Source organism: Malaclemys terrapin, chromosome 2 (assembly GCF_027887155.1).
Source record: "Malaclemys terrapin pileata isolate rMalTer1 chromosome 2, rMalTer1.hap1, whole genome shotgun sequence".
NCBI lineage: Eukaryota > Metazoa > Chordata > Testudines > Emydidae > Malaclemys > Malaclemys terrapin.
Genome location: NC_071506.1, coordinates 225577720 through 225587405, shown reverse-complemented (window position 1 = coordinate 225587405; position 9686 = coordinate 225577720). Strand labels below are relative to the sequence as shown.

The following is a 9686-nucleotide window of genomic DNA, read 5'->3' as shown; positions in this document are numbered from 1 at the left end:
GCCCGGACATAGTTTGCTCATTCCTGCACTGAGAGCACCAGTCATGGAGCTAATATCCAGTGCAACACTCCATCACAGAGCATAGAGCTGCACCCTCAGCTACTGCATTTCAGCTTAAGACTTTCTCAAGTCTTAGCCCTTTATGACTAGACCTGCATAAATCGGTCTCATCAATCTGTTCTTCACCCCCTTGTCTAGAACCTCTCTTTGTAAGTAGGTGCTCCTCAACTTCCAGGACTCACTTCTGTCCAAGCACAAGTGATGGGGTCACAATAGATGGTTCCTCGGGGGGGGGGGGGGGGGGGGAGCACATAAGGCCAGGGGAGGGATGAAAGCTAGCAGTGCAGATGCAGGCTGTCTTCTGTTGGTCCCCTGATGTCCCAGCCCTCTTGGGCAATCCTGAGGTCCCACCTTGTTACCAGGGACACCAGAGTCAGCAGTGCATGGGCAGGAACCCCTCAATGACCAGGGTCACCACACAGGAAACATTTCATATTTTCAGAGGGAGCAAACACTATATATCTTCCCCATCTATGTGGTCCTTTAAAACCAGGCTTAAGGGCTGTTCAGGGTTATTTGAAAACCACATAAACCTGGTGCCCAAATGACATAACATGCCCCACACTTGGGTTCTTGCAGCCCAATGGACTCATCCTAATAGCAGAAACCACATTCCCATAATGGGAGAGAACAGACACTAGGGTCTCATTATGAGCAAGGGGTAACACTAGAAAAATTTACTTTAGTAGCAGGAGTAAACAAAGGAAAAACTGGAACAAAAGACTCCTTGACCCAAAGTCCCTCCTGTACTAACCAATTCACAAACTGCTTTTGGGCCAGAAAAATCACTACGGATTTACTTATTTGACAGGCAGATTTTATATTAGCACAGCCAATAACCTTACCTACATTCAGCAACACCTCCCCCACAGTGCATGAGACGGTAGGCACACACCAAACTCCATGCTTGTGGGTCAAATCACTAAACCCATCTGCAGTGGACCCCATGGAGAAACTTCCCACCCCACAAGGAGAAAGGGAAGTGTAATGGGGTCCACTGACCACTATGACACCTCCTCATGACCGATACAGGTATTAGCTCTGGTAGCCAGTGCACCCTGCTCTGGGTGTGTTCTGCCCATTACCTCTGTCTGCTCCTGGACCCATGAAGCTTCAAGGACCACAGCATCCTCTTCAGTGACAGAGCCTTCCAGCTGTGCCACACACTGTGCGCCCCACATCCCTGCAATCCCTGTCCAGCCACTGCTCTCAGTGGCAACTGCAGTCTGTCTAGCCACTTCCCCAGGGACAAGGGAGGCGGGGGAGAGACCCTGTGGAAGGCCGCTGCTTGCTGCACCCCTTCTGACTCCTCAGTAGATTTCTCTGGGCCACTTCCCCAGCACCCTCTTTGCCCTTGCCTCAGGGCCTTAGCCTGCAGAACGCTACAACCCACCAGGAGCTCCCTGGGTCTCTGTCTGTGGTACTGCTTTGTCCAGGGTGCCAGCTTTCTTCAGTCTGCAAGACAGGCAGCCAGTCCTTCTCCCTCCCCAAGCTCCCAGGAGTGACTGAAACTGCTCTGCCCTCCAGCTCTTCTTATAGGGGTCTGCCAGGACCTGATTAGCAGCTCCCCTCAGCCCTCCTCTGATTGGCTGGCTCCTGTGCAGCCTCCCTAAAGTTCTATTAACCCCTTAGAGCCCAGTCTGGGGCAGGCGCCACATCACAGGGAGAACAACAACAGCCCCAAAACAAAGAGCAAGTAACAAAACAAGAAGACACACAGACTAACAGAAATCCAGCTAGTGCCCACAGCATGTACCAAACACAGCCTCACACCCAGGAACTCCCACAATCCCGAGAGAGAGAGAGAGAGCAGCATTCACACATACAGTTAGCAACTTCGGTCACAAGTCACTCCATCAGCACTTCTTCATTATTATAATCATTGCTTATTACTTTATAGCACCACACCCAGGCTAAGGACTTCACAGAAACACAAAGAAGACAGGTCCCTACCCTGAGGCGCTTACAGTCTTTTAAGTGATGTATTTGGCAGTCCAGCGAGGATATAACATCCACTAAGACAGGTGGCATGCAGAAGGATGTGGGCTACAGAAATATGATTCTGTGGTTACTCATTTTAGGCACACATACATTTTGGTGGTTGAACTATCATGTTTGTTTTTTAACATACTCACTGTTTGCAGGCAGTCTGCAGAAGAGAGTTTTTAGGAGTGGTTTGAATTAGGCAAAGGCGGAGACTTGGCGAACAGATCTGGAAAGGGCATTCCAATCATCAGGGATGGCATGGAAGAAACAGGGAAGGCACAGAGATATCTGCAAGAGACAAAGGGGGTTCTGAGACTGGCATTGCATTGTCAGAGCAGACGATGGAGACCATGCAAGAGGAGGCCAGGCCAGAAATATAGGTAGAAGCTGCCTTTCTCTGCAAACTGCCTTTTAGGAACCCAGATATTACGATGATGTGAGCCCTATAGGTACGTACATAAAAACATAGCACCAGTTTCCACACACACTCGTGGACATATAGAGTCCATTTCTCCTCTCATGGCAAGGCAGTCAGATACTAAGGTGATAGGTGTGATTAAGAACCTAGATTGATAAGACAAACATTGATGTCATCATACTCTACACTCTCTTTGCTAAAGTGTGTTGGTGGGTCATAGGGCCATACAAATAATTAGGATACTTTGACCCCCCGCCCCGGCACACAGCAATCTGACATGGGTGAACTGTGAGTCATGGACTCAGATACCAATAAGGGGAAAGAGACAGAAACGAATATTAAAAATATAGGGAGGAAATACACTTTTTTAAAAAATGTATGTTCTATAAGAAATCAAATAAATTACAAACATTAGCATAGTAGCTTCAGAACAATATAGCTCCCAGCTAAAATAAATAACCTCAGAGCTAAAATAAGCCTTTGTCTAGGACTCTAGACTAAACAAAATCTTTTCTGATTAGTTTAGCTCTCTGCCAGGCTACCAAGGCCCTCAGGAGCAGGACAAATGGCCTCCCAATGAAGGAGGAATAGTAAGATGGGTCCTGTCCAGGCAGACCATAAAAGAGACAGTGTGTGAGGTCAGAGGTCACACTACTGTCGAGACTCATGTAAAGTAGGAAATCAAACATCTTCCTGATTTTGAAAGGAATCTACTAGCTCTTTCTTTTCTTTTCCCCAGATGGCAGAGAGAAATCTGAGTTGGGTCACCAGAGAGGAAAATCTCAGGCTGTTCAGTTTCCTTTGGCAGCAGCTGTGTATGAGAGCATGTATGGAGCACCAGAAGGAAGAAGGGAGTTTTGAGGAGGGATTTGCAGACAGAGAGTAAGTTGATAGCTAGTCTGTCATTTGAGGATAAACTCAAGGATTGGCTTGCATAGTGTAGGAGCATAGCAGCTTTTTACTATTCTATAAACTGGCTCCACACATGGCCCATTGATCCTGTGGACAGTTGGCCTGGTGTGCAAGTGAGAGGCCTCTTTATTTTTGAAGGAACTTCATCTGCTGTAAGGGCAGCAAGCATGGCAAAGCAATTGCCTTCCCAATCCCTTAGTAGCCCTCTATGGCTATATATATCCCAGTTGATTACCTCCCTCCTGCTGGGGCAACAGGAATTACCATAACCCTAGGGGTCCACCCACCATAAAGGCCAGTCAGTCTTAGCAGGGTAACAGATAGGGGTAAGGATGGGAGGGTGAGTGGTCATATAAGCATCACATGGCTGCCTATGGGTAACCTAACGCCCCACTCCCTCATGATTTGCCTCCACCTCTATAGTTATGGAGCCCAGCAGCACTGTGCAGCAATTTCAAGTTCCACCGACATAGGGGTAATTAGGGACTCTCTCCATCCAGGACTTATGAGGATCTAATCACTGAAATATCTGATACCTGACATATAGGAGGGCTGGGCCCAGTCACATGATAAGGGTCAAGATCCTAAACACACCATGACAGAAGTCAGCATCCTCCGACTCCAGTAACTGCAGTTACATCCTCCCTTTAAAAAATCAAATTAAAATAAAGGGTAGGGCCAGATTTTGACAATACATTACTGAAGGAGATTATTATATTTTTGCATGTAGGAGTTTTGTTTTGATAACTGGCTGTGGCAGGATTGGGAAGTACTACAAGAACTTACATGGGAATGACTTACAAACGGTAGATGCAGTAAGATCTCTTATGCTGGAAGAAGCTTAGGATCAATGAAAAGTAAGACAGTGGTGCCACAAGCACCAGGGGAGAGGATTCTAAAAAGTGTGCCAGTTGGTCAGAGTCAGATTGACAAGTTAATCAGTGGGACAGAAGTCAGTCAGCCAATAGACTAGCAAACCTAAGAGGCTAGCAAAGCATTGGAGACAAATTCTTGACCTCTATAATCTTGTGAGTGTGAACACCTCTTTCCCAAACTGCTCTGAAATAAGTCCACACACTGTATAGAATCAAACACTTGCTCCCTTACTGGGGTTTGGCTTCACTAACCTTGGCTGCTGCAAAGGTTCCTACTTCAGGACTACTTATCTCACACCATAAATCTGCTTTCTCTAAAGAGCCACTCCCCGCCTCCTTTATATCTGGGTGAGGTAAAGTTGCATCTGAACGAGTCAGTAGAACCCACTGAACCCTTTATCAGCAGGATCAACAACTGATAACAGAGTGGGATGTTTGTTAACACTTCTCTGGGGGAGCATTAGGCGTTACTGAACATCTTGATAGAAAAAGTGTGTTTGTGTATATACAGAGGAATAATGGACCGGATAATGGAGGTGTAAAGCATAGGGAGTAGCATGGAAGAAGGTATGCTGATAAGGTATTACAGAAAGTAAATGATGATCTGAATTTAGCAGCAGAAGAAATAGCAAAACTCTTTATGATAATGATATGCATCAGATAAAACTAGACTGAAACTGTCAGCAAGTTTCTCTGAAAAAAAAAAAAAAGCTGGCTTCGAAGAACTTAGATGTCTAGAGTCCATTTCTCCTTTGACTTGCACTGATGTAAATCAAGGGAAACTCCACTAAACTCAATGGAGTTACAAAATCAAAGAGGTGAATAAAATCCAAAGTATCTGCCTCCTATGTTTACCTCATAAATGTTCACCAAGTAACTAAACCATTGACTCATTGGAACAATAATCTTCAAGCTCCCAAGAGAACAAGCCTTCAGTCAGAATTATCAAAGACAGATGTGCTCCCTGTGACAAATGAGCTACTACTGGGAGCAGACAAACTGATATAAACTATCACTGTTATGCAGTCCCTGCTTAAGAGGCAATGAAACTGATTTATGGTAACAGAATCTCATATTAAGGGCTCTGCGGTGCCCTGGCAATGACCACACTTGCAGTTAACTTCCCCAGATAGACAAATAAAAGTGACACTTAGGTAATGGGCTCAATAACTGCTGAAATAACAAACCTTGGTGAGGATGACAGAGTTTTTTAACAACTTGGGAGTCTTTCATGAGAACGTCACCTCTGTACCGGTCTTGGACTAATTCACGAATCATATCTGTGCACAAACAAGAAAAAAATTGCTCAGTTGCCTAGTAGATAATAATGAAGGGGGTAGGACCTACTTTTGTAATAAGAGGTAGTAACAGACACCCACCATAGCTGCTGCACTGTTGGTTTAAGACAGAATACCCAAACTTGTTGACACCAAAGCCTATCTTGTATGTGATGCTGGCAGACCAGGTGCCAGCTCATGCCAAGGCCCCCAGGCCTCACTGAACACTGACAAATACATAGCTGGAAACCAGTCTGGCTCGCCTTTGTGAGAGTATTGTTAAAATAGTTATTAGATTTATAAAAATATACTCAGTGGTTAGGCTTCCTAAAATGCTTGTGAGTTACTGCATGCATTCATCTCACTTATACTATCTGTATCCCATTTTATAAGACAGTATTTAAGTGCTTCCCCTGAAACTGTAAACCCCCACTGTCAGGAGAGAAGCATCACCAAGTGTGAAACACTAGTTTTCCACAAGAGGTGTCATCCCCTGCCCAACAAAAGAAGGCCCATAGACACCAGACAAGCCATTGTGGAACATCAGAGGACAAAACACTTTGTTGATTGCTTCCCCCCCCATGCCCAAGAAGAGGAGCTGTGCAGGTACACTCATCCCATCATCTTGAACTGTGGAGGAAAGGAATAAAAATCCCTGACAAGAAGGAACAGTATCTCTTTATGCTGCTTGGATTCTAAGGGGCAAAGATTTACAAGCATAAGCAAGGGGTCCCCAACTGCTTAGCCTGGGTTAGTCCTAAAGGACACACAGAGCATGCATATCACAGCAGCTTCTATCACCTTTTGAAACCTAAGACTGTAACTCATTTGAGTGTGTATGTTTGTCCTTTAGCCTTGTAAATGACTCATTTCTTTTTCTTACTTAATAAATCTTTAGTTAATTTATTATTGGATTGGTTACAAGCGTTGTCTTTGGTGGAGGATCTAAGGTGCAATTGACCTGGGGTAAGTGGCTGGTCCTTTGGGACTGGGAGTAACCTGAATATTGTTGTGGTTTTTGGTGTAAGGAACCATTTATCATAGAGGCAAGCTTACCTGGGCATCCAAGAGGACTGTCTGTGAATCCATGTTAAAGATGTTATATTGCTTGAGGAGTTTACACTTGGTGACATCTAAGTATAGGACTCATAACCAGCTTGGGGTTTGTGCCCTGCTTCTTCACAATTTGCCCTGAGGTTGGTAGTCACGCTGGTGAACCACTCCAGACAGCTTGACAGAGGGATAGGACCTACCTTTGTAATATGAGGAAGTAACAGAGACACCCACCATAGCTGCACTATTGGTTTAAAACAGGATGCCCAAACTTGTTGGCACCAGAGCCTATCTTGTGTCACTCCGAAATAAGCATTTCCTGGTTTTCCAACAGTTAGGTTTAAGGGTCTGAAGTCCCACATTCTGGAGGAATTTAGGGAGCATAAGGCATTTGTGACAGCAACTTTAACTCCACTTTAATGAGTGGCTGGCAGGGGGTTCCAATTTCTCTCTCCACAATCTCAGTAGATTTACTCTTTCATGGCTAGGCCATTGCTTTGAGCCTCAGGGAGTTGAATTCAAGGGTCATCCTTGACAACAGTGCTCCATAAACAGCAGCCACAGGAGAGTTTCTGCACAAAGAGACTCTCTAAAGAGCCACCGTCTTGTCAAAGGAAAGAGATTAATCACTACTGAGAATTTAAAATATGCTACAGTAAGCACTGCATTGACCCACATTTTCCCCAAACACATATTATTTCCTCTGGGGTGTGCAGTGATAAGATAACTATGGTGAGCAACACAGAGAATGCTCAGGCACAGAAAATGCCACAAACCCTGCTGAGATTATGGTCCACGTATTTCTGGAGCTGCACTCACTATTGGCGATAAAAGAAAAAGTTACACAAAGCCTAACACTGGTTCCTCGTCCTGAAAGGTGTCCAAAACATCATCCCTACTGATGTTTCCCTAGGATGTACCAACCAGGACCTCCAGTGTGCCTACCCTTTTCCCTCTGCCCCTCACAAGGCAGGGTTACTTGTGAATGTGGGCGTCTTTGGAAGCCTCACAAGACTTCAAAGATCCAAAATAGCCTATTGGGGCTCATCGGGGAGGTCAGGGGTGTGCAATGAATGAGGCAAGGGCACCCTGATCACTGACATTGCTGCAGTCTGGAGAAGGTTGCAGGCATAGGTGCCGATTCTATGGGTGCTCTGGGGCTGGAGCACCCATGGGAAAAAACAGTGGGTGCTCAGCACCCACCGGCAGCCCCCCCGATCAGCTTCTCCTCCTCCCTCCCAGCACCTCCTATCCGCCAAGATCAGCTGTTCAGCGGTGTGCAGGAGGCACTGGGGGGAGAGGGGAAGGAGCGAGGTGGAGTGCACTCGGGGGAGGGGGTGGAGCAGGGGCAAGAAGAGGCGGGGTGGGTGGGGTCTTGGGGGAAGGAGTGGAGTGGGGGCAGGGACTAGAGTGGAGGTCCCCAGCAACTCAGAAAGATGGCGCATCTGGTTGTAGGCCCAGTACAGGTTAGGGGATGCCAACCTTCCAGGATTGTCCTGGAGTGTCCAGGAATTAAAGACTATTCTTTAATTAAAGATTATGTCATGTGACAAAACCTCCAGGAATACGTCCAACCGGAACTGTCAACCCTAAGTTGAGGTTGAGGTACACTTTCTGTTGGGGGATAGTGAGCACCTGGGTGACAATCACTGGGCTAACAAGCCATTTGGGGAGAATATAAGGGGAAGAAACAGGAAGCAAGGACAGCTCAGGAGGGGTTCAGAAGGTGAACCTGGGCTGGGGAGTGAGGGCTGCAGGCAAGCCTACCCTTGTTGTAAGCCTGTATTGCATGGTATTACTATGTAAGAGAGGAATAAGCACTCACCTGCTTGAGAGATAAACAGCCCAGTGTGTGTTTGGGAACTAGCCAGGTAGCACCAGAGGTGACATGGTCACATAATTAAAGACTGTGTCATAATACAAACACATCTCCTAACTTTTGAGGGCTGTTTGTAATGCAAAAAAGTTAACAGCAAATACTAATGTACAACATAAGGAGCCATCATTTTCAATGTTCTATCTTTTCTGTGTTTACAGTCTGAACATAATGATAAAGTTCTTGCTTTTGTCTTAATACTCTTGTACGTTTTAGTTTACATGAGGAGTACAGGGCATATAACTACTGTGAAGGAAAGCTATAAAGGTAGTTAAATGTGAATGCAGCCAATGACACTGAAGACTTTAGAGGAGTGGTGGGCAACCTGCGGCTTGTCAGGGTAATCCGCTGGCAGGCCGCAAGACAGTTTGTTTACATTGACCATCATCAGGCATGCCCCCCTGCAACTCCCAATGGCCATGGTTCGCCATTCCCGGCCAATGGGAACAACAAACTGCGGCCAATGGGAACTGCGGGCGGCCGTGCCTGTGGACAGTCAATGTAAACAAACTGTCTTGCGGCCCGCCAGCAGATTACCCTGACGGGCCCCGTGCGACCTGCGGGCCGCAGGTTGCACACCACTGCTCTAGTGACAATAAACTGGTTAAATGTATTCTTTAGACAGCAACAACACATTATGCTCTCAAGAATGAGGACAGATTGCATTGCAATGAAGCTGGTTCTTTTAGCTTTGTACAGATCTTTCCATAATTTATTTCTTTGCAGCAACAATGTGAACCGTAGATGAACTTAAATGAACCTACTTGGGAATGAAGTCATCAGTCTCATCATACCTAGAAAAATGTAATAGATAGTAAGTACATGGTTCTACTAGATCAGGGGTTCTCAAACTGGGGGTTGTGGCCCCTCAGGGGGTCACAAGGTTATTACTTGGGGGTCATGAGCTGTCAGCCTCAACCCCAAATCCTGCTTCGCCTCCTGCATTTATAATAGTGTTAAATATAAAACAATGTGGTTTTAATTTATAAGAGGGGTCGCACTCATAGGCTTGCTGTGTGAAAGGGGTCACCAACACAAAAGTTTGAGAACCACTGAATTAGATGGACTTTTTCTTTGGATTACTGAAAAAAGTCAATGACAACAGGGTATCAATAGTTATAGTGAGGATATTTTTAGATGCTTGTGTTGAGTAACAGCATATAATTAGCAGAACTGAAAAAGGGAAATATCACCACTGCCAAAAGAAAAATGAGAAATATTACCCATTA

The 9686-nt window shown here is 45.6% G+C and overlaps 1 long non-coding RNA gene across 1 annotated transcript; it reads right to left on the bottom strand.

The window, feature by feature from the left end:
- Positions 1-2224: 2224 nt before the first annotated feature.
- Positions 2225-9240, bottom strand: LOC128831099 (uncharacterized). The gene is made up of 3 exons (XR_008443746.1): positions 9222-9240; positions 5439-5531; positions 2225-2334 (listed from the first exon to the last, which is right to left on the bottom strand). It is a non-coding gene; the product is annotated as an uncharacterized LOC128831099 (long non-coding RNA).
- Between the last annotated feature and the right edge of the window lie 446 nt (positions 9241-9686).